We start from the raw sequence: 25,205 nt of genomic DNA, 5'->3' as shown, positions 1-25,205 counted from the left end.
CTATGCATCACAAAGTCTTCATACTTCACATAGTGAATGGTCATATAACCCCTATTAATTTTGGGGTCACAAGGTCAAAGGTCACAGGGGCCTTATATGTAAAAATGGTTTTTGCTGATTATCTTCAAAAGTATACACAAAATTTTCACAAAATTTTCATATTTCACATAGTGATTAGTCTTATCTTGCAGATGACCAAAATAGATTTTGGGGTCACTAGATCAAAGGTCAAGGTCACATGTGCCTTAAATGCCTGAATGGTTTCTGCTCATTATCTTGGTTACTATTTATCACAAAGTCTTCATATTTCACATATTTCTACTATTGATTGGTCGTACCTAGTAGATGACCTACTGATTTAAAGGTCAATGTCACAGGGGCCATACATGTTGACTGCTTTTCGCTGACTATCTTGGTGACTATTTATCACAAAGTCTTCATATTTCATATATTGATTGGTAATAACTAGTAGATAAACCCTGTTGATTTTGGGGTAACCAGGTCAAAGGCCAAGGTCACAAGGTCCTATGGTTTCAGGTCATTATCTTGAAAGCTAATTATCACAAAGTCTTCATATTTCACATAGTGATTGGTCATAAATAGTAGATGACCCGTATTGCTTTTGGGGTCACTAGTTCAAAGCTCACAGTCTTCATATTTCTAATATTGATTGGTCATAACTATTGGATGACTTCTATTGATTTTGGGTCACTTGTTCAAAGGTCAATGTCACAGGGCCCTTAAATGTCAGAAGGGTTTCCGCTCATTATCTTGAAAACTATTTATTATGAAGTCTTTATATTTTTCTTTTTGCATTAACTAAACACTTCCATGTACCCATTTATGACAAGTTTCTATAACAAAATAACCAATAATGTGAGTCAAGGGCTAGAAAGAGGGACATATGTGTCGTTTGACATTTCTTGTTTTAATTGTTTCGTGTAAGGCCTATAAACAATTAAAGTTTTGAAACAATTTTTAATTTTTATCTGTAGTTAAACACTGCAGTAAATTATCAGTACCTGTGTGATAATCGGCTAGGGGACAATGACAGAAACAAGACAGCAACACACTCATATTATCCGTTACTTCTAGACTTAAACTAAGTCCTAAAAAACATGACTTATATTTGTTCAAACAGAAGAACCAAAACTTCCAAGGGAGTATTATCAAAATATTTATATATGGAGATCCCTGGCAGGCAATGAAAATAACAAAATTACATGGTAATTTCCCATGATTGAGTCTGTTTATAACAAGCCCCTTGTGTCGGCTTTAGTGGTAGTCAATGAACAACATATAACATGCTCGAATTAATGAGTAGCATTGTAAATGATAATCCATGTTATTTCTAAATATTTACAAGCATTTATTTTTAGCTTCATAATAATAAACACGTTACTTAATAACACAATCAAACTACCCATTTATTCAAAAGATACATTGGAACTTTTTACAGCAATATCAGCTATTCTTAAAGCAAGTTTTTACAATAAACCTTAACCTCTTAAACTACAATTCTCTTCAACATGATAGTAATGCTGTGTATGAAGGATGTTTATTAAGACAATCTCGTTATTCATGTCAGAACTTTAAATACCTTCCAATATGTCGACTGGTTATGCTTTAAGTTTTACTATTATAACCTAATATAGTATTAAGTAATAAAGTAAATTCACATCAGGTGAATATGTGAGAAAGATTAATTATCGAAAAATGAATTATTCTGTACAATGTTGAAGCCAGTATTTGTTATTAAGAATAAGATGTAAATTGAATTTAAACCAAGAACGTCGAATATAATGATAAATTAACATTGTACTGTGGACTATATTACGTTGATTATACCGAAATTTATTGTTTGTTAGAGTAAAATTATCTGACAGAATACACTGATTGATTTGAATATTGGTTTGTATAATCACGATAAAATGTTAATTTGAATAAATATACCTTTTAATGATTTTTATACACATCTTTATTGAATAATAATGAAATTTAAAACACTTTTTTCTTACCGTTTTGTTAAGTGTGTACTTATGCAAATGGCCGGACACACTTTATGACTGTAAGAATTACAAATATAAGAATTATTTTTAATCGTTATTTTAACCGTTTCATTTTGTATAAATTACAGTTGAAAGATATTGAGACAGCTCTGATGCTGCTTTTAGATTGTAACACCCGAGGTTAGCCAAAATCACCTTTCCTCTTTCGGTGCCATATGACCGGAATTGTGTTGGTGCGCCGTAAAACCAAACAAAGAGATAGCAGAAATAAGTTAATGCTAGAGAGTAATTGTTTACAGTACGTACGTACACTGCATCCTTCTTTTGAATTTCAAAACGAAAGGCCCAAAACAACCCATTATGCAATGTTAAAAAATATTCATTTATAGATTCATTCAATTAAAACATGCGTTATGTTTTTGAAAAATAAAACAGGAAATTGTAGCAATTCAATAAAAAGAAACACAGTTTTTTTTTTTGTATTTGATTTTTCAGTTATATTGTCATGAAACATATTTCAACAATAATATGACAGTATCACCATGTATTGTAATAGTAACGTATACATGCATTTTTAAATATTATATTGCGTGTTCTTCAAATCTAATTCATTATTTCTAAATAATTAAGTATAATAATTGTGAAATTTAACAAAATATTTAATTTAATATTTGATTTTTCTGAAAACATGATCACTGACTTCAAAGATATACTATGCTCAAATTTTATATTAAAATTGATAATTGCTACAGTCTATTTGTCAATATAAAATAAACATGTTTTGACTTCACACAAGGTAGACAAGTTATTTTTAAAATTCTACACACTATAGGTGTTCACAATATATTTATAAACTTGCCATTAAAATTAATTGGCAGTTTTTCTAAAGAAAAGACCAACTTTACTAGACCTGTAATATTTTACACAAGGAAGATCATTATTATATCTAGACCATGTAAATACGACATGAATAAAATTTAACATTTTGGTAATTTGATATTACATGTAGAACGCCTGCAAAATACTAACTTTTCACAAATGCCATTATTTCAAGCACGTTGCCAAACATCACATGTTCAGATATTGCAAAATATTAGAACGTGCATGTTCATAATCCGCGAAATGAATTAAGTGTTTTATCACCACTGATAATCAATTTATACAAGTAACAAATCACTTTTACTGCCAGACATATCTGTCAATGTTCGTTTTTGCAATCGATACCATATTTGTCTTGTAAACAGCAATTCTAAGTTCGTGCAAAGTGTTGCAATATTCAACATTGATTTTAAAACATTATGGCTGAATAAAATCTTTTCCCTTTTAATTTTGGAAATCAAATTAAATAATGAAGAAAAAAGTTTAAATAACGACAATATATAAATTTATTTTTCACACATAACCGTTAATTAGAGGAAAGAAAATTCAGATTCTTACAAATACAATTTAATTTACAATTGTGACATTTTGAAATAATATTGTGACACATACCTATTTCAATGACTATTTGGATTTTCTACTTAACAATTTTTATGATAACTTCCTTATCTTTCTCGGTTTAGAAAAGCAAAATCCTATTAACAATTCGCTTTAAAGTTGTTATATTTTGCTACCAGAAACGCCGTGTTACATCTTACATGTAAATCCATATATCAACTGTTACAAATTTCTTGTACAACTATTATTATCAGATGCCCGTGTAAGAATGTTCAAGTTTCTCCATAGAAAAGTGCAACTATCATAACGCTACTAAAATTGTTATCGAAAACACATATCATCGTATGCTATTGAACTAAAACATATAAATGAGAAACACTTTGACAGGCAAGGATATCAAGAACAACAGTGATTTAATGTCTTGACTTTGATGCAGTATTTTAAGCCATACGTAACGGCACGTCATATTTCGAACGAATCGGTATTACAGTAGGATCGAATGACATTTTTACCAAAAGCTACTTGCAGATACAAGTGGAAAGACTGACAACTAATGCGCCTTTCGCGTTTTTCATCCCATGTTAAACACTATTCTATCCTCCCTGTAGTTATTTTATATGATTAGATAAGTGACAATAGCAATTGTACATCTCTTTTTAACTGCCTAACGTAAAAGAAATCAATGAAATATTAATTTATTGATAACTAGCTCATGAAAATATATCATTATACCTTGAATTTTATATGTTCATGAAATAAAATTTTATTTATCCTGATCGCCTTTGCTTCAATATCTGAATAGAAATAATTTGTAAAGTTGCTTCTTTTTTTTCTTTTGATGTCTTATTAGACCACATACCGGACATCAGTACATCGCTATATGTTTTATTGTCACTCATACATATGTATCCATAATCAAGTATTAGTACCTAATACAAATGCATAAACATCATGATAAATAAACGACTCCTCGGTTTATATTCAGGCTTCATAACTTCTGATCCCCTTTCAAAATTCCATCAAATATAGTTCTGCTTAGGACACGCGTATTCTCTTACTTGAGCTCATACGCTGCTTTTCATGGAGCGGAACGAAAGTATCACATTGAACGTTCCATGATAACCACCGTACGAACACATCTGCGGATGTTTCTAAATTTAAAATTTCGCAATTTCCATGATCATATTTAGAATCCTGCTTAAACTGGTGCTAGGTGCCGTGGACGAAAACTTGCACTTTCCATTTCCGTCCATGAACAGGCCCAATCAAACCAAGCCTGCAACATTTTCACTTTTGTTGTTTTGTGCGTTCTTTAGGGATTCTTTATTCCTCTCTTTTTTCTCGAAGCTTATTTTCCATTACTTAATTACTTAATTTTAACGATATAACATAGGTGCTATTCATGAGGAAAATAACAGGCAAAACATAAATAGGGAAAATAAGAATCCCTAAAAAAAGCCCAACACGGCAAAATTGAAAATGTTGCAGGCTCGGTTTGATTGAGCCAGTTCATGGACGGTGCTGTCATGTGCAAACTACCGTCCACGCCCTCTAGCACTGGTTTAAGCAGAATTCAATTTAACATGAACTGGTACAATTTGGAATTTTGAAACATCCGCAGATATGTTCATATGGAAAGCCTGTCTTAACTCAGCACGCAAACACTGTAACGTATATGCTTAAATTTACACCTGTCATTTCCTCTCTCCAACACCATTTCTATTTTTTTACCTCAAGATGGCGTGTCTTCTATGGGGAAGTGGTTTTGCCGATCTATTGAAAACTCTTTAAAGTAAAAAGGGCAATGATGACCGCATAGTAGAAAATATAAACGAATATGCCTGTTTATTTCTCCAACAGATATTCTAGTGATATTTTAAAGTTATCTATTGGAGCTAAAAATAAACTGTAATAAATGTATTCTTCTAGAAGAATACAACTTCCAATCATTCACAAGCAATACGCTCTGAAAATTCAAATAAAAGTTAATAATTGTTTTGCTTTTAGCAATGATTTATGTCTGACTAGTGTTATTAACTTGCAAAGAAGACAGGAGGATGCATACGAATCAAATTATTGTCTCGAAATGAAGCCAGGTCTCTGTACAGGAAATTACAAGAATTAACTTATCGCTTCAGAGCCTCTGATAAGTAATAGAAAGAGCATCGAGACACGAGGCTATCTAATTTATACGAGGGGGCGTAGCCCCCGAGTATTAATCAGATTGACGAGTGTTTTGATATTCTTTCTCTTTTGTGTCATCGTCAAACATAAAAACACGTTCCTGTTGTCACAATTTGAAACCCTGGAGAAAAGTAACCAATGAACGAGCATTTAAATATGACATTTCTGTCGCTTTCCCTTTCTCTGCCGTCACAATAAGTAAACCCCAGCAAAAATGAGCCAATCAATGGGCATGCTCTGGAGTGCGGGTAACTAATACCTGCACTCCAGTTAACGCACGGCGCATGTATATGTATACGATTTAACTCGGACACATTTTCAACAGAAAGGTCCCCAAACTATGATACAACTATTCTTAAACATTGTTGACAAATGACAATTGGATAATACTTTATAATTTGGCGATCCTTGTTAATGTAATTTCATAAGTTAAGATTTATCTTTTTAATACCACAACACTATATTTGACCTGTTGGAAACCTATTTATTGAACGTTACAATAAGTTATTTGACTTAAATCTTTCTCATGTTAATTTCAATAAAATCTTGCAAGATGCCGTATACAAGTTTAATATAAAGGTTTTTTTTAACACCAGGCAATGCTACAGTTTGTTGTCACATAGCATTTCTTAACATTTTACTTTCAGAAATGGTATTAGAAATTGTGTTACATAGACACGATTTGATGACATCAATTATTTGAATCAAGTTATTGTCTCGAAATAAAACCAGGTCTCTGTGAATTAACTTATCGCTTCAAAGCCTCTGATAACTATTCTTTAACATTGTTTGATTATACTTTGTAAGTTGGCGATCTTTGTTTGTGAGTTTCATTTTCTATAATTTCGTAAGCTTAGATGTATCTAATCAATACCACAACACTATATATTTGTGAAACCTGTTTCTTGAAGATAACAATAAATTATTGGCCTTCCATCTTTTTCTGTGAATTTTGGCAAATTCTTGCAAGGTGCCGTGGACAAGTTTTAATAAAGGTTTTTTAACACCAGGCATTGCTACTTTTGTTTTCACATAGCATTTCTTAACATTTTACTTTCAGAAATGGTATTAGAAATTGTGTTACATAGACACGATATGATAACATCAATAATTTGGCTGCTCTTATGAAAATTGACTACTTGATACTCCTAACTTCTGTTTCTATTTAATATGTACAAAATATTCAACTTATATGTCATTATAATTTCAGAGCACCTTGTTTCTTCGAAACTTACAGTAGATATAATTGTAATTGTTTCATGTAAAGCCTATATACAATTAAATTTTCAAACATTTTTTTGCATTTATCAGCTTTTAAATCATCAGTACTTGTGTGTTAATCGGCTAGGGGACAAAGACAGTAACAAGACAGCAACACACTTATATTAGCCGTTACTTCTAGACTTAAACCTACTTTAGTCCTAAAAAAACGAGACTATATATATTAATAATAACATTCTAAAGCAAGACATCGAAACATTACTGTTTAAATAATAATTTATGTTTACTTCAGTAGCAATCTTATCTTTTTTTTATAGATAATGTATTTATAAATCCAAACGCCTAAAGAAAAATGTTATCTTTTCCTATAGTGAATCGCGTGCTGCATTTGCATTCATTATATTCAGCTAACATGCAAAAACAGGTATACAATGTAAACAATCAGATTTTGAGAGAATAGTTCTCGTGTTGTGAAATATATCGTGCAAAATATTGACTATCGAAAACTGGATTTCAGCGCAGTATTTAAAACACTTACAATTAAAATTATATGTCAATTCATAAACCAAATATGAAATGAATATAAATTTAATGTTAAATACCTTTCAAAATGTCGACTGGTTATACATTAAGTTTTACTATTATATCCTAATAAAGTATAAATTAATAAAGTTAAAGTAAATGCACATCAGGTATGAATTGGTGAATACGCGAGAAAGATTGATTATCGGAAAATGAATTATTCTGTACAATGTTGAAGCCATTATCTGTTATAAAGAATAAGATGTTAATTGGATTTAAACCAAAAACGTCGAAAATGATGATGAATGAACACCGTACTGTACTTTATATTACGTTGGTTGTAAACATTTCTGACATGATAAACCTATCGATTTGAATATTTGTTTGTATAATCACGTTAAAATGTTAACTTGATTTTGCCAGTAAAATAAAAATACCTTAAGCTTTGCACTAATTCTATGAAATTATTTTTATACACACCTTTATAAAATAATAATGAAGTTTAAAACACTATTTTTATAAGAATTACAAATCTAAGAAATATTTTTAATCGTTATTGCAAACGTTTCATTTTGCATACATTACATTTGAAAGATATTGAGACAGCCCTGATGATGCTTTAAGATTGTAACAACCGAGGATAGCCAAAATCACCAATTAAAATTATATGTTAATTCATAGCAAAAATAATACCATAAGAACTGCAAATTGTCGTGAAATAACTAACTCCATGTTTTAACTTAGCCGCTTTATTATATAAAAGCTATATGTAATATGTATGTACCGTCACGATACTGTCAAGCGATATATCCCTTGAACAATTTCACAATACAATATGTGCTTGTATCACACATAAAATTTAAAGTTACTAATATGTTTGGTACAACAAATGTACCCTGTAGAGCACTTAACTTTTTACAGCAATATCAGATATTCTTAAAGTAAGTCTTTACAATAAACCTTAACCTCTTAAACTACAATTCAATGAAAGTAATGCTGTGTATGAAGGATGTTTATTAAAACAATCTCGTTATTCATGTCAGAACTTTACATTAAATATTGCAATTTTAATTAGTCAATAAGTTAGGACCAGAAGATTTTAATTTAGATATGAAATGTATATCTCTGTAGGACCCATATTGTCATACATATTTCACACTCGACATTGATTATATATATATGTAACTCCTTCAAGCATAAATAATAATAGTATTTCAGCAACATCTGGTTGTGTACTTCTATTGAAATTCATCAAATGTTGTAATTCCCATACACTTAAATACAATAGATTTTATTTGATTGGCGATAAAGCTAGAACATTCATGCAACTTTCCTGTTTCTATTAGTGTTGTTTTTTTCTTTCAAACAGGGAGTAAATGTTAAAAGTGATCTCCAAAATGTGTTCTTAACTGATATCAATATTCCAATGATACAACAACATATCTCGTCGAGAAATAGACGTATTAATGTATGTACCTAAACAACAAAACAGTTACGTGTTTTAATTGTCAAGCTTTTCATTTAGACTAAGACAATGTAGAAAATAAATCCAGAATTAAAATATAAACCTTCTATCCTTAGACTAACAAAGGGTCAATAACCGTCCAACATTTTTTTCGCCAAGCGTTTATCAGAGAATGGATAATCGTTCTAGGATTTCAAAGGGTTATGCAACTTTTGACAACCGATTGTTACTCGAGTACACTTATTACAAGTATAATGAATAATTACCATTGAATATTTATGCAACATCTGCAGTTGGTTAACATATCAAAATAACTTAAAGTATGCTAGTACATGAATTCCGGAAGATATTTTAGTTAAATGTAAATGGTATAAACGTATTACAACTTTTAAACAATATATATTGTCATGACAAATAACTTCCTTAAGAATATATTTGGTGATTAAAGGTTAACATTCTAAATGTTTTTGTTTTTTGTAATAAAACCCTTTCGTTGTGACAAAGAAGAAGTATAAAAAGTCGATGATATAACATGTTAGAGAGGATGCATATAGTTAAATTATGGCATCTCAATACCTCAATAGCAATGAAAACATTTTTCAGACTTTTTAACGGAAAACTAATACATACCTTTGTTTCGTAATTAATGAGTTGAATCTTCAAAGGAACCGTGTAATTATAACAATTTCCCTAAAATATCGTAAATCCGAAATTATCCACAATGCCGCTGACCATAAATTAATCATCTATAGCATTAAAAAATTTTGAAATGAATATGAATTTAATGTTAAATATCTTTCAATATGTCGACTGGTTATGCTTTAAGTTTTACTATTATACCCTAATATAGTATAAAGTAATAAAGTAAATGCACATCAGGTATGAATTGGTGAATACGCGAGAAAGATTGATTATCGGAAAATGAATTATTCTCTACAATGTTGAAGCCAATATTTGTTATAAAGAATAAGATGTTAATTGGATTTAAACCAAGAACGTCGAATATAATGATAAATTTACATTGTACTGTAGACTATATTATGTTGATTATACCGAAATTTACTGTTTGTTAGAGTAAAAATGTCTGACATAATAAACCAATCCATTTGAATATTGGTTTGTATAATCACGTTAACATGTTAACTTGATTTTGCCGGTAAAATAAAAATCCTTTTTGCACTGATTCTATGAAATGATTTTAATACACACGTTTATAAAATAATAATGAAATTTAAAACACTTTTTTCTAACTGTTTTGTTTAATGTGTACTTATGCGAATAATGGTATAGACACACTTTATGACTGTAAGAGTTACAAATCTAAGAAGAATTTTTAATCGTTATTGCAGCCGTTTCATTTTGGATATATTACAGTTGAAAGATATTGAGACAGCCCTGATGCTGCTTTAAGATTGTAACACCCGAGGTTAGCCAAAATCACCTTTCCTGTTTCGGTGCCATATGACCGGAATTGTGTCGGTGCGCCGTTAAACCAAACAAAGAAAGAACGAGATAGCAGAAATGTCTGTGTTTTAAATATTTTACACAAGGATGAGCATAAATATATATCTTGTCAAGCATCACATTTTCAGTTATTGCAAAATATTTAAAACGTGCTTGTTCATTATCCGCGAAATGAATTAAGTGTTTTGTCACCGCTGATATCAAATTAATACAAGTAACAAATCACTTATACTGCCAGACACATCTGTCAATGTTCGTTTTGATGATCGATACCATATCTGTCTTGTATACAGCAAAGGTCATGCAAATTGTTGCAATATTCTACATAGGCATTTACATTCACCAATATATATAGCTCAATTTACAGTTTATATCATTCTAAAACTTATATCATTATTGTCGAATAGGAGAAAGACAATAATAATTCTTCTAAAACTTGCATATACATATAATGTGAAATTGTGTTGGAAAAGCACAGTTTACGTAAATGTTCGGAAGTTTGTGTTTCTTTACTTTAAGTAAACACAACCGATTTATAGTTTTGTTACTGGCCGCTAAATTTTACGTATTTGATTTGCAGGTAGCTTCATCTATATCATGATTATTTTTAATATCTGCCCAGGTTTCCGATAGAATATGTGATACACAATAATAGTTTGTCTGTAATAAAAACAACAACAAATAAACCCGGTAGTTGTATCAATATATATGTTATCAGAATAAACAGTAATATTCATAATGTAGTTTATGATGTGCACTTTTCATCACCTAGTATAAATATTTAAATATAATATTGTGATTTTCGTCATTTATAAGATTTGCAATAAATAGATAAATAAATAATGCATTCCAATTTAACAACTACAATTCATAATATACCAACGTTTCCCAATCATATGTAATTATTATATAGACTTATACGTACCTTTATTGACAAAAGAATAAAAATGTTTCGAATATCAAATTCAGTATTTCAGGGCAATCAAAAAATGTCCCTTGCGACATTAAACACTCCCATTGACATATTTTATCTGTTCGTAAATGCTTTATCAACTGAAACAAGTTTGTGATAATGAAATTAAAGAGAAATGCCATATAATTAATAATAGTATACAGGCTAATATTTGTTTTCTCCCATTATTTCACTGTAATTGTAATCAAATGTGATGACGAGCATTTCTGTATTTTGTGAATAAAGCAGATAAAATCGAAAATTGTTCTAATCAAACTGCATAATTACCACTAAAATAATTTAGCTCATATCAAAGTTATTATGCTTTGGAAATACTTTTGAAATACTAAGTTCGTATCCAGGTTTACCATTTTCTTGTCATTTTTAAATTTTCGTTCAACGCATGCTGTTTGTTTATGAAAGTTGCATTTCGACATGTTTTTCAAAGTTTGGCCATGGTAATTTAACCAATACATTAACAAACGATTTTGCAGCAGTATTTATTTAATCAGCCAGATGCACAACTTGCGTTCATTGAACGCCGCCTTTCCTTGTTAATCTTGTTTATCATAATTTGTAATGTGGAAATAGTTGATGAAACATTAAAAATACTGCTATTTAATTTCATTTGGTTATTTATATAGTTTCAAGCAAGTTTGGTATTTCATTTGTGAATGTCAATATTTGGCTGGTATAAAAACATCTGCGCTTTATTATGCAAAAATACACACACGTATCTTTATTAACTTATCTTTTAATACTACTAATATAGCAAGCACATCTGATTTATGACTAAGTTAATGTGTAAGTTCTTACATATAATCCATGCCCAATAACGAAAGAAAATAATCCATTGCGTAACGCCTGGTGTAATTTTCTTGTTTGTAAATCAAATACTGAAAGACAAATGGACCATTTAGATCAAAAAAACAATATCTGGTTCAAAATTAGACATGGTAACAATTCAATAAAACAATTTCACTGATTTTCTTTTCCTCTAGTTTGTCATTTATATTGAATTAATCACAAATATTTTGACAAAAAATGTTGATGCCATGATCGCCATTTCCTGATTTCCTATTACATATACAGAGTATGTTTTACAAGATTTAGCAGGTATAATATTTTTATGTATACCCTTTTTCTGAACAAACCTAAAACACATTTTTATCTAACATGTTATTGATTTGAATAACATAATTACTGATGTAAAATTGAAAGATTTTGACCAAGTTTAAACAAAACGATTAAAATTTGCAATTCTTTTTAAAGTATGGTTGAAAGAAGAGACATATATATTTTTTAAAAACTACATTTTTATTCTAGATTGCATGCACAATAATTTTTGTAGAAGAATGTCATAATTGTTAAGAAGTGAAACTGTTGTCAAACATGATATTATTTCAAACATTCATTTACATATACAAAGACATAAGAATTAAATATTCTATCATTGCTTTGGACTCAAATGAAATTTATATATAACTAACGAATCGCTTATACTTCATTACCACACATCAAAATAACTCGGAAATGTAGTTGAGTACAATACAAATCTACAGTAGATATCATTCATAAATAATTTACACCTGCAGTGTCAACAGAAAGACAAAGGGAACATATATGTATTGTAAAGCTGCGTGAGGAAAACAGTTAATAGGTAATTGTTGATATTTACCGTAAGTAATTCAAGTTTAAGCAAGTTCCTCATTTTGTAACGGGAATGGTACATTTACAGTTAAACAGAAAAATATCATGTTAATTGATTTTCAGTTAGTTTAATTGATAGTTTGGTCTATTGAATCGATTCCAATTATTTTCCAGGTTCGATAGAATCAGTAATACAGTGTCATTCTTAGGCCTGGAAATTCAAGAATCATGACGACAAAAGCAATGTGTGATCATTCAAAACAATTTGGAAAAGCTATTACCTTTAAGGCATAATTCAATGAAAATTATATAATTATAGCAACACCATAATATTTCCTAAAATAGATGTACTTTTTTTAGTGACAAACAACTGTTCATCGACTATCCACTAGCCTTTCCTTCTACTTCTCAAAGATATAATTTATTCATTTTCCGAAAGAGTAACACTCTTATTCAAGCATTGGCATTTTAAGTCAAGCACCTATATGAAACAGATTATTTCTATTTTAACAATTAATAACTTACTGAGAAAAAAGCATGCAATGCAATTAAAATTGTTACACTTATACAGTGACATTGATTGTGATATGTTTAGAATTTAAGGGCATGAAAAGACGGATGCTGTTATTGACTGAGCTTAACGATTGGTCGATTATCGGAAAACTCATCACAATGATGTAAATACAGTTAGTGTATACAATAGTACGAATTGTATAGCGAAATATTTCTTATCAGGATGATACACAATATAGTAAATATAGTAATGTGGATGTATATTATGTACAAAATAATTCAGTTACAATATCTATGAAACAACAGCTGTTCAATTTTACTTGGTAATTTAATAGTAATTATTTATAGTTTAAAGCAAGTTACGTGTTTTATTTATCAAAGACTGACTGGTATGAAGGCATCAACGCTTTTTTATTCACATGGTCGCATTTCCGTATCATCAGTTATTTTTCAAATGAATTCAATTAAATATTAAGTATGTGGGTCAAATCGTCGTATCAGTAAAAAAAAAAGACCGTTAAGAAGTCAGTTTTGATATTCTCAAATAATTTATCACATTATGAATTAAAAGCAGTGTAAAAACAACAATGCTATTAGATAATCAACATTTGATCATTTTATGTTGTCACAACCCATTATAACTTGTTATCGTATGGGAAATGGAATTACCATATGATAAATAATAAACAGTTGTATATATTTGTTACCATCGCAAAACCCCAACAGTTCCGTCATTTTAATTCAATTATTTTTGATCAGTGTATAAAACGGATGCCATTCAAACTGACTATTTTACTAATCAGATAGCAAAATTGGTACTGAATTATTTATCACATCAAAGTTTGACATTTTCTTGTACCTCACTTAATGTCAACGATATTCCGCGTATTATCAAACGTACATATCGATATGCCTCCAAATAAAGGAAATGGGATGATTGCAAACCATTTATTAATAAACAATTCTTATTATTCCGTTATATGGATTTGATATAAAAACAGATATTTTACGAGAAAAAAAAAAGGATTATTTCAATAGCCGAACAGATATGATGTTGACATAAACGTTCTATGTTTACAATTGTTACATTTCGTTTAATCTCTTATTTGTTACGCATATATCTTACATTTTAGTTACTGACGTATTTAAATCTAAGATACAACGTTACGATTTTCTATCAAAATCAAAGTCAAAAATAAAAAACAAACAAATATTATATTTTGAATTCTTGCAAAGCCAGTGCTGTACACAAGATTTGTATAACTAGATGTATGTCTAGATTAATAACTCATGTACACTTTTCAGATCATTCGCTTACTACGTTTCCCAGAAATAATTAATTTTATTGTGCAAATTGGTCCAAAACTGGTTTCAAATTTAACTGTACCTGTCGATTAAGAAAGAATTTCAAAATTTATTATTTTAGGCTATTGGATCTCAGTGGAGTTCCTTTAAGGGCCTATATCCTATTTCAGTGTTGTTGTTTATTCTGTCCCAGACTAAAGGTCATATAACTCTTATTATATGTTAAATGTTTTACTTCCGTTTAAGAAAAAAATTGCAAACAAATAGCATGAAGTCGGCGTAATAATATTCACAACTTAAAATGTGCATCCTTTTATTACGATAACGAAAGAAATGTAGTCTGCTTTCTACCAAAGGTAGATATATTGACTCTGAACTATTTTGACTGATTATTGGATAAAAAATAAATTCCATCGTATAACTATAGTAAGCAGTTCGAAGTAAAATATGTGTTCACGCGAGTATTGAATAAATTCTAGTATCTTAATATCACGATCAATTCCAAGGTATCACAGTAGAGTGTAACCAAAACGGTATAAGATACAATACAGAGAAATTCGGAATTCACCACAGGAACCAACAAATATTGTTCATGCCTTTTCAATTAATTTTATTAGATATGATATGTAACGGCTTTTGTTTAAATCAGTTCCAATTGGTATAATAACAAAACACTTTCAAATAACACATACAACACAATGTCATGCACAAAATGCTGAAAATGCCCATTCGGTTGACTATCTACTTAGAAGTCTTGCAGATTGACCAATGGAATATGAAAGTCGCTGTTGTATATAAAAATGTATCAATCATTTTTGTGTAAACGAACAATAACATAATGCCATGCAATACATGACTTTGAACGCAAGTGATGATTCATCAATTTGACGGACATTTCAAATAATACACGTAAGGACAGAATATTCGCATTAACTAATGTAAATACTATTCATTTTTACAATCACAAACTTCAAACTCTCCCATGTTTAACTGACTGAATGAAAAGAAAAATAAACATGTAATCATATTTTCAGTTTACCACATCTGCCTGAATGAGAACATATTACAAGTGAAATAAACAAATAAACATACAACATAAACTGTTGCAGTGTTATGTAGTACTGTGATGTTCTTAAAGTTTGCAGTTTTATTTTTACACAAAAAAAAAAAAGATTTTGGTTAAACTTAAATACCCTGCCACATTTTGGAATTGGGTTGTATTATACAAAACTATTGCATATTATGTGTAATATAATCTATTTGTACCTGCTCTTAAACTTATTTAAGATTTTCATACATATGCTCATGCAGTATGGGAAATGTCATAAATATGGCATCCATGTGACATAGTAGATTAAAGAGACAAAAATGTGTGCGATTTGTTTGCCCATGTTGGCTAATAAAAAACACTATATTAAAGGCATACACAAGAATATAAAAGCAGTACCTTATACTATATACTTAAAATGAATCTTTAAAACATTGTAATGTTTTCTTGGTATAATGCATGATATTCATAAGCAATGACATCATTGAATCACAGATTAGTAGTATGCAGATTATTTTTTGTTAGTTACATGTATATTAATCTCACATAATTGATTTTATCACATCATTCAACTTATCAATCTAAGCAATAGAAAAGCTGATCACGCATGCAATAAAGTGAACTTAGATACTCCATTTTATATCATAATTATAAACCCTTTTACCCTAATGATTATCTGACTATCTGTTCGTCTGCATAATAATGTAATATTATCTTTTAAGTTAATGGCTTAACTTGTCCATGATGTAGAAATAGAATATCCTCAAAAGTCAATTCAAAATTAATTCAAATGCATTCGTCTTTTGTGTTCAACTTGTAAAGTATAATAAAACTTAATAACCGCATTCGCTAAAGCCAAGAAACAAACTAACATCGAAGGCATTTTTGTTTCATATCTGCAATCTAAAATCAGAAGTGAGATATGTGACATTTAAACATTGTCACTTAATGAATTATTAAATAAAACTCTATATTGTTTATAAAGAATGTAGAAAAGTAGGTACAGTTTCCACGGATACAGATTCTTTTTAAAAACACGAAGAAAACAGAAGAAAATAATTAGCGGAAATTTATTTGCACAGTCTGTCGTGCTGTTTATATAGAATTCTATATTTTTTCAAACATCACGTTTCGATTCAATTGAAAATACAGTATACATGTATATGTAGTTGTTTTGGAAATCTTTTTTAATACAAGCAGATTATACGTAGACATTCGTGCAATGCCTTTTAAAACAATAAACATTTGAAAATACTGTCATAACATTTACAGCGAACGTTGTGACTTAAGACCCTACCAAATAAAATATTGACAACACTACAAAACTAGCATCCGTGTAACGAAACATAAAGATAACGAAGAATCATAACAATAATTTAACTACAGCTGAATGGAAAGCAACGTTCATAACACAAAACAAACGCAATAAACGTCATTGCAAAATGTGTTCAATAAACAAGAAAGGCATCCTAAAATATCATGTTACAGCAGAACCATATAGATACGTTTGACCTTAATGTAAGGATAATGGCATTAATTGTACAGCTTATCCTCTTAAAATTCGTAGATTAGACCAGTGGATCAATCCTTTACGTTAGTACACCTTATTACCGTTAATACTCAATTTTTACTATCACAAACGATGTTTTATAGTACATCAAGTGATTTGAAAATCATGGTTTTGCAATGTGTTATAACTAAAACACCATTGATTAGTGATTATAACATTGAAGTATTAAGGTTTTGTATCAAACGTTGACATTTTGCATTGAAGATATATATTAAAATAACAATCCGACTTTAAAAACAAATACAGATTTAAAACGACCAACCAAGTATATAATTTATTATGAATGATAGATTGTTAATCAATAAAGAGAAGAAAAAAAAACAATAGAGAGTAAAGACAAAAAAGGATGTGAAGACATTTGTAAAAAACGGTGCATACCATTATAATTTTAAAGTATAAATCAAACAGAAACAATTTGAATGACTATAAATGTAAGGTTTAAATCATACAAACAATTACGTTTTGGAATATCAAATATAATAGAAAAATATAACTATTTACAATACACAGACTTTAGGTCTAATCACAATACATTCAGAAACAATGTGAACGACCCTTTTATGAACCAATTATGTCATGTGAACGATAAAGACTGTAAACCGGATGAATAATACAATACTTTTTTAGCAACCAATTATCGTTAAGTGATTACAGAAATAAACAAGAGATACCTTACTTAGATTATAGTTTATTTCAACAATAAAACAAACATATGAATCAATATATAAGGCACTTAATGCATACTAGCAAACATTCTCACAAGTTGCCAATACTGGCATATGATAATTATATACATGTTCCAATTATTCTATTCTTATTAATGAAATGTAACATTAAGGTGAGATAAGAAACAATTGCCCCATGAATGACATACTTACTTTGACTGCAAGTGAATATTGGTAAACAAATTAATTCAATCATTTTGCAGTGATAATAAGTGTGAAAAGAAAACAAATACAAACGCCCAGTACAGTGATGTCTTTGGCGTGTTTTTTCATCCCGGCAAAGTAAAATTAATTTGCAAGATATTGATAAAAACCTACACAAGAATAATTATGAAAATTGCTGCACAAGCATTTCAATACTGGAATCAGGTCAAGAAACATTGTGACTGGAAGATAAATCTTTTTATTTTCTTAGATTAATCAATTTCCGAAGCATTCACGTGTTGTCATCCGTGTGAACAGTTGTTCAAAACACCGCTGACTTCAATGGCATATTTCTTACCGTATGATTTAGAACGGTACTGTATGAAAACAAAATATTCTCACATGTTTTATTCAAATGTAAGATATACGCATTTGATTGCCATTGCTTAAATAAAGTGCAAAAACATATCATTGTAGGAAATTATGGTAAACGCAGTTGACAGCGTTAATATGCGTTTTTAGCATAAACACTTAAGCGACAGCTGTAACATTTGCTTGTTGCAATTTGTGTTACATAATTTATATACATTTTAGTACAATCTGACTAAATTCAAATATATGTAAATCTGATTTGTGATTACCAAAGTATATGTTTCCCAACAAAAGATATTTTTAAACTGGTTTTTGACAAATAAGAATGGAGTATCAAAAATATCGTTGTCCGTGGAATGAAATTATATTGTTGTTTTATGTTAAAAAGGAAAAGTTTGAAGTAATTTGAAACAAGTAAAACTTGGAAAAAAATAGACAAAATCGTTCATGATCAAGATTGTTTTGTCAGTTTTAACTGATTGGTAGCACAAGCTTTACTACCTAATATGCTTAAATATGAAATATACATTTGAAATTCTTAAATACGTACTCTTAATTGATACCGTGTTTGTTTTAGAAATAATACATTGAAAATGTGGTTAAAGTTCAATTGTTTATATGATTACATATATACTCTTTGGTACATTTATTTAAACACTAACAAAACATTACTTAAAATGTAAAATAAATTAGAGAATGATGGTAGCAGTATAAATTTCAAATTTAAACAAAGAGAAATAGAATTTAATCAAAGCCGAATTGCGTAATGAGTCAAAGTATAACTTTGACATAATTATATTAAATGCTAGTTACTTTATAGAAGACTTTTCTTTTTAAGAAAATGACCAGTATTAAACCATTAATATACAGTTGCTACAATACTCTATAAAATATTTGACTAGTAAACAATTCAAAACTAAGATATAATACAAACATTTCTGCAAATTACATAACTATAATGACGTTGAATTCAAAAAGAAATTGACATTTCAGCGACGACGTTTTTTTTTAACTCTAAAACTTGTTAAGGATATGTTTTTTTACACAAAACATACTAAACAAGATTTACTGCACAACTGTTTATCACTACTTTCACACATGAATATAATCATGTATCATAAATATGACTAAATGAAAGTATATAAACAGTACAAATTAGTGCTTTGTCTGACAAGAACATAGAGAAATTCCAATTATGATCATAATCAATGTAGATAACCATTCAGAAAAGTCACATAAACAATGCCATACTCTAATTAGTCTGCCAAGAGTGAAAGCAATATATGGTGTTTACGTTAGAGATTGCATTGTTAATAAGTATAGTTTAAAAGTGTTGTATTTTTGCACAAGCTTTAACAATTTATGTTTTTTTCCTACCCTTTCCTTACTTACTGATTCCATTTTACTCAACACAAATACTTTCAAAGAGAGAACAATTAAATTATAACCTGTAAACATGTTTTACTCTTGTGTCAAATATTTGTTATTTATCAATTATACTATATTTTGTCACTATTTCTAGATGACGGATAAATATATTCAATTTATACACACAACAAATGCCTAAAATGCTGAAAAACGCCCATTCTGTTCACTATAAAATAACAATTTAGTGAGAAGTCTTGCTGAAAATATTTTTGATGGATGAACACTGCAGTGGTGTTAATGCGCATGACCAATAGAATGAGACTTGAGTTAAAGTTTTATGTATATAACATATTATCAACAGTGTTATCTTTGTGTCAACGAATTGTGACAGATTTTAAAACAATGCATCATTATTTACATGGATTTGAACGCTATTGATGGTTCATCAATGTGACAGACAGTTAAAGTAATAAACGTATACTAAGATAAGTCTCAAGATGCAAATTAACAGTCACAACTCTCCCAATATGTCATATTTAACAGTAAAATTAAAGTTGAATGAAACGAAATACATTTATACATTACATATTAACACACATTACATATTAACACATCTGCTTGAATATTACCAATTAAATAAACGAATAAGCATACATCGACTGTTCTAGTGTTAGGTAGTACTGTGATATTCTTACAGTTTGCAGTTATATTTTAACAAAATCAAAATAATTCCCTGCCACATTTTGGAATTGCGTTCTACATACAAAACTTATTCATATTATGTGTAATATAATTTACTTTGTGCTTGCTCTTGTTTAAGTAACTTATTTAAGATTGTTATACATATGCGTATGCAGTATGAGGGAAATGTCATAAACACGGTCTCTGTGAGTGTGACACACTTGATAAAGGAAACTACATACATGTATTGTTTGATTTGGTTGCCCATTTTGGCTAATTATAAAAGCTTTTAGCGTAATGATATTCAAACAATCTGTTCATCATAATGTAATATTATCCTTTAAGTTAATGAAATATGTCCACGATGTAGAAAAAGAATTCCCTTAAAAGTCAATTAGAAATATTTCATATGTATTCGTCTTTAGTGTTCAGCTAGTAAAGTATAATAAAACTTAAAATAACTGCATTGAAAAAAGTCAATAAATAAACGGATATAGAAGGCTTTTTTTGTTTTATATAGCCGCAATCTAAAATCAGTGATGTATGTGACATTTAAACATTGTCATATTAAATGTTATGAAGTAAGACTCTATAAAGAGTATACAAATGTAGGTACAGTTTCCACGGAAACAGCTTCTGTTTAAAAACAAAATGAAAACAAAAGAAAATAATTGGCGGATATGGAATTGCACAGCCTGTCACGCTGTTCATATAGAATTCTTTATTTCTTTCAAATATCACGTTTCAATTCAATTGAAACTATAGTAATATATATGTAGTTGTTTTGGAAATGTCTTTATAATACAAACATATTATTGTACATTTGTTCGACATTCGTGCAATGCCTTTTAAAACAATAAACATTTAAAAATACTGTAATAACATTGACAGCGAGACGCTACCAAAAAAAATTTGATAACACTACATAACTTCTTTAATGGATTCTTTCGAAGAAAAAAATACATCCGTGTCGTGTCAAATATAGATAACCAAAAAATCAAAGCAACAATCTAAGCTTATAATTGTGTTACAGCGAAATGGAAACCAACGTGCATTGCAATATGAGTTCAATAAATAGGAAAGTCATCATGAGATATCATGTTATAAATACGTTTGACCTCAGTGTAAGGATAATGTCATTAACCTTACAGCTAATCCGATAAGACCAGTCGATTAATCCTTTACGTTAGTGTACCTAATTACCGTTAATACCCAATATAAATAAATCGTGCATTAAACTATCACAAACGATGTTTTAATAGTACATTCAGTGATTTGAAAATCATGGTCATCAATGAGTTTATAATTAAAACACAACTCGTCCATTTGTGATAATAACATTGAAATCTTACGGTATTTTATCAAATTTTGACATTTACGTTAAAAAACAAACCGACTTTAAATATATTAAATATATATAATAAATCAATTAGGAGAAACACATTTGCTGTACAGAAGAACTATTAGGATGTAAAGATACTTGAAACAAATGGTTCAAATAAGTGGAATCATTATTGTCTACAAATTATGGTAAATGCTGTTAATATAACCTAGCAAACAAACTGTGCCAAATAAATATATATATGTATGTTGTATTCTCACCGCGCTAATTTGAATACCATTTCTTATTGATATCAGTAATACAATTCTAATGATCTAAATCTCAACAATTATTTTCATAAATTAAGGAGAGTTTTATCATTTTCAGCAACGTACTATTTATTATATAAAACGTCATAAATTATTATTTTTTATGTAACAGATAAGAAATATCAACATACCTTAATTATGTTAATCCTGTATCTTAATATATCTGTAAACAGTATACTCAATATATTTGTTTGTAAATGTGCTGCAAAATCAATAGATTATTGATCATTTTTTCATTCATAAATATTAAGCCGACATAAACAGCTTTAACATCTATTCATTGGTATTACGAGGTATACCAACTATTATTCTTAAATCTGAAATATACCTTTGCAATTCTAAAATAGTACTGTAAATAGTTTAAATAGGTACTTTAGATGTTTAACAAACATAGATAAAAAAAGAAGATTTAGATAACTTAAGATTTCTAGTAAATTGTTTGTATTATTTCACGTATCATATTTAGCACAGTTATCTAAACACCAACACAAAAAAACAACTTATTGTAAAATACATAAATGTAAAATAAATTAGAGAAACATGTATAGTGTATGTATCAGTTTTAGTTTTAACTTTATACAGTTATGAATGGAATACTACTATTTCAAGACCAAAGTCGTTACAAGAGAAATTGATCATTGCACTCAATGACTATATAAATACGAAAATAACATTCCGCGGAGAATTTTACATCAAAGTTACCGTACTTAGACAGTGTTGTAACCTATAATTTAAAGTTTCTTCAGCAAATTAATTGTCTTTGTGTCCGGATGTATAGAATGTTTTATCAATTTTTCGTTCAAATATATTTATCTGAACACTTTGTATAATTGATATGTATAAATCTTGCACAAGTTATCACAATGTACAATATACATTGTAGTAATATGGATGTAGTTCATGAAGTATAATTCAATTACATTACTTTGTTATTTATGAGTAATACTATATAGTTTAGACAAGCAATTTTCGTGTTTTATTTATCAACGATTGACTAGTATGAAGGCATCTGCGCCTTATAATTCACATGTTCGCATTTTCGTATCTTGAGTTATGTTCTAAATTAAATTCAATTTAACTCAGCATACTTGCCGAACAATACGTATGTAGGACAAATCTTCATATAAATCAACATACCGTTAACAAGTTTTGAGATTTTCATGTTATTTATCACATTATGCAATCATAAGTAGTGTACAAACAGCAATGGTATTACATAAGCAACATTTGATCATCCTATTTTGTCAAAAACCATTTATAACTGTTAACATATGAAGAAACTGAATAAGCATTTGCAACATGATAAATAATAAAACAGTTGTAATTGTTACAATTTCCAAGTCCCAATAGTTCCGTCTTTTATAATTCAATTATGCTTGATCAGTTAATAAAACGGATATCATTCAAACAAAAATACTTTTTCTAATGAGATAACAAAAATGCTACTGAATTATTTATATCACATCAAAGTTTGACATTTTCTTGTACCTCATTTGGTGTCATCAATATTCCGCGTATAATCAAACGTACATGTCGATACGCTTTTCAAATATAGGACAATAAATGATTGCAAACAGTTCATTAAGACACGAATCTGTATCTATTTTTATGGATTTGAAATAGAAAATAAGTATATTAAAAACAAGTTGATATCCAGATATGATGTTAACATAAATGCAATTTATTATTTCGGTTAATCCCTAGACATTTGTAAAGCATATATCTTATATAATAGTATATAATCTAAGATACCACGTTATGATTTTCTATCAAAGCCAAAGATAGAAAACAAATATATATGCATTTTGAATTTTTGCTAAGCCGGTGCTAGGGGCTAGAGCAGGGCGGACCCTGCAACATTTTCAATTTTTGCTATTAAGAATTTAAGACATGTAAGAATTTCGTTTTGAAACTGTGTATGAAGATTTGTAATTGTATGCTATGTTGACATCTTTTAAAAATAAAACCCCTTTTTAGTCTGTTCTACATTAAATGCAAATATTACTCCTTCTCATTTATAGACATTAAAAAACAACAACATTAACTTCAAAGAAAGTTATTATAATTGCAAACAAATTGTACGAAGTCGGCGTCATAATATACACAACTAAAAATGTTTATCCTTTTACTACGATAACGATAGAATTGTATCATAGTTATGGGACCTTTCTGTTTAAAATGTGTCAGAGTTAAATCGTATACATATACATGCACAGTGCGTTAACTGGAGTGCAGGTATTAGTTACCCGCACTCAAGAGCACACCCATTAATTGGCTCATTTTTGCTGGGGTCTACTTATTGTGACGGAAGAGAAAGGAAAAGCGACAGAAATATCATATTCAGATGCTCGTTCATTGGTTACTTTTTCCCAGGGTTTCATATTGTGACAGCAGGGAACGTGTTTTTATGTTTGACTATGATACAAAAGAGAAAGAACATCAAAACACTCGGCAATCTGATTAATACTCGGGGTCTACGCCCCTCGTACAAATCAGATAGTGGCATGTTTCGATGCTCTTTCTACTTCTAAGCAGTTAGAAATAAGTGCTCATAAAGAATAAATTCTGGTTTCTTTATATCACTATCAATTCCCAGGTATCGCAGTATTACGCTCAATGCACGAATAAAATCACATATCATTACATTTTTAAGGTGAAAAATAAGCAAACATGTACTGTGTGTCCGATGTAATCTTAACATATCATTTTAACCAAAACAACATAAAATACAATAACGAGAAATTCCTAATTAACCACAAGAACCAAGGTTTTTTCCCTGGATTTTTAAATTCATTTTTAAAAGTAAATATGACATTAAATGCCTTTTGTTAGAATCAGTTCCAAATGGTATAATACATTTGTAACAAACTAAATTCAATTAACAAATAAAACATAAAACTTTCAAATTTTTCACACATAGCTCAA

The 25,205-nt window shown here is 29.2% G+C and overlaps 1 protein-coding gene across 2 annotated transcripts in view; it reads right to left on the bottom strand.

The window, feature by feature from the left end:
* Positions 1-22,496, bottom strand: part of LOC132760160 (Na(+)/H(+) exchanger beta-like) — a 133,078-nt gene extending 110,582 nt beyond the window's left edge. Inside the window, exon 1 of one of the 2 annotated variants that reach the window (XM_060752071.1) lies at positions 22,412-22,496. The gene's annotated coding sequence lies outside the window, so the exon portion shown is untranslated. Of the gene's footprint in view, positions 1-9,468; positions 9,650-22,411 lie in introns of those variants that run through there. The other variant, XM_060752070.1, reaches the window with a different exon arrangement.
* Positions 22,497-25,205: the final 2,709 nt, after the last annotated feature.

The sequence above is a fragment of the Ruditapes philippinarum genome, unplaced genomic scaffold, assembly GCF_026571515.1.
Source record: "Ruditapes philippinarum isolate M1 unplaced genomic scaffold, ASM2657151v2 ctg68_1_1_1_1, whole genome shotgun sequence".
NCBI classification, from domain to species: Eukaryota; Metazoa; Mollusca; class Bivalvia; order Venerida; family Veneridae; genus Ruditapes; species Ruditapes philippinarum.
This window is presented reverse-complemented; position numbering and strand designations above follow the sequence as displayed.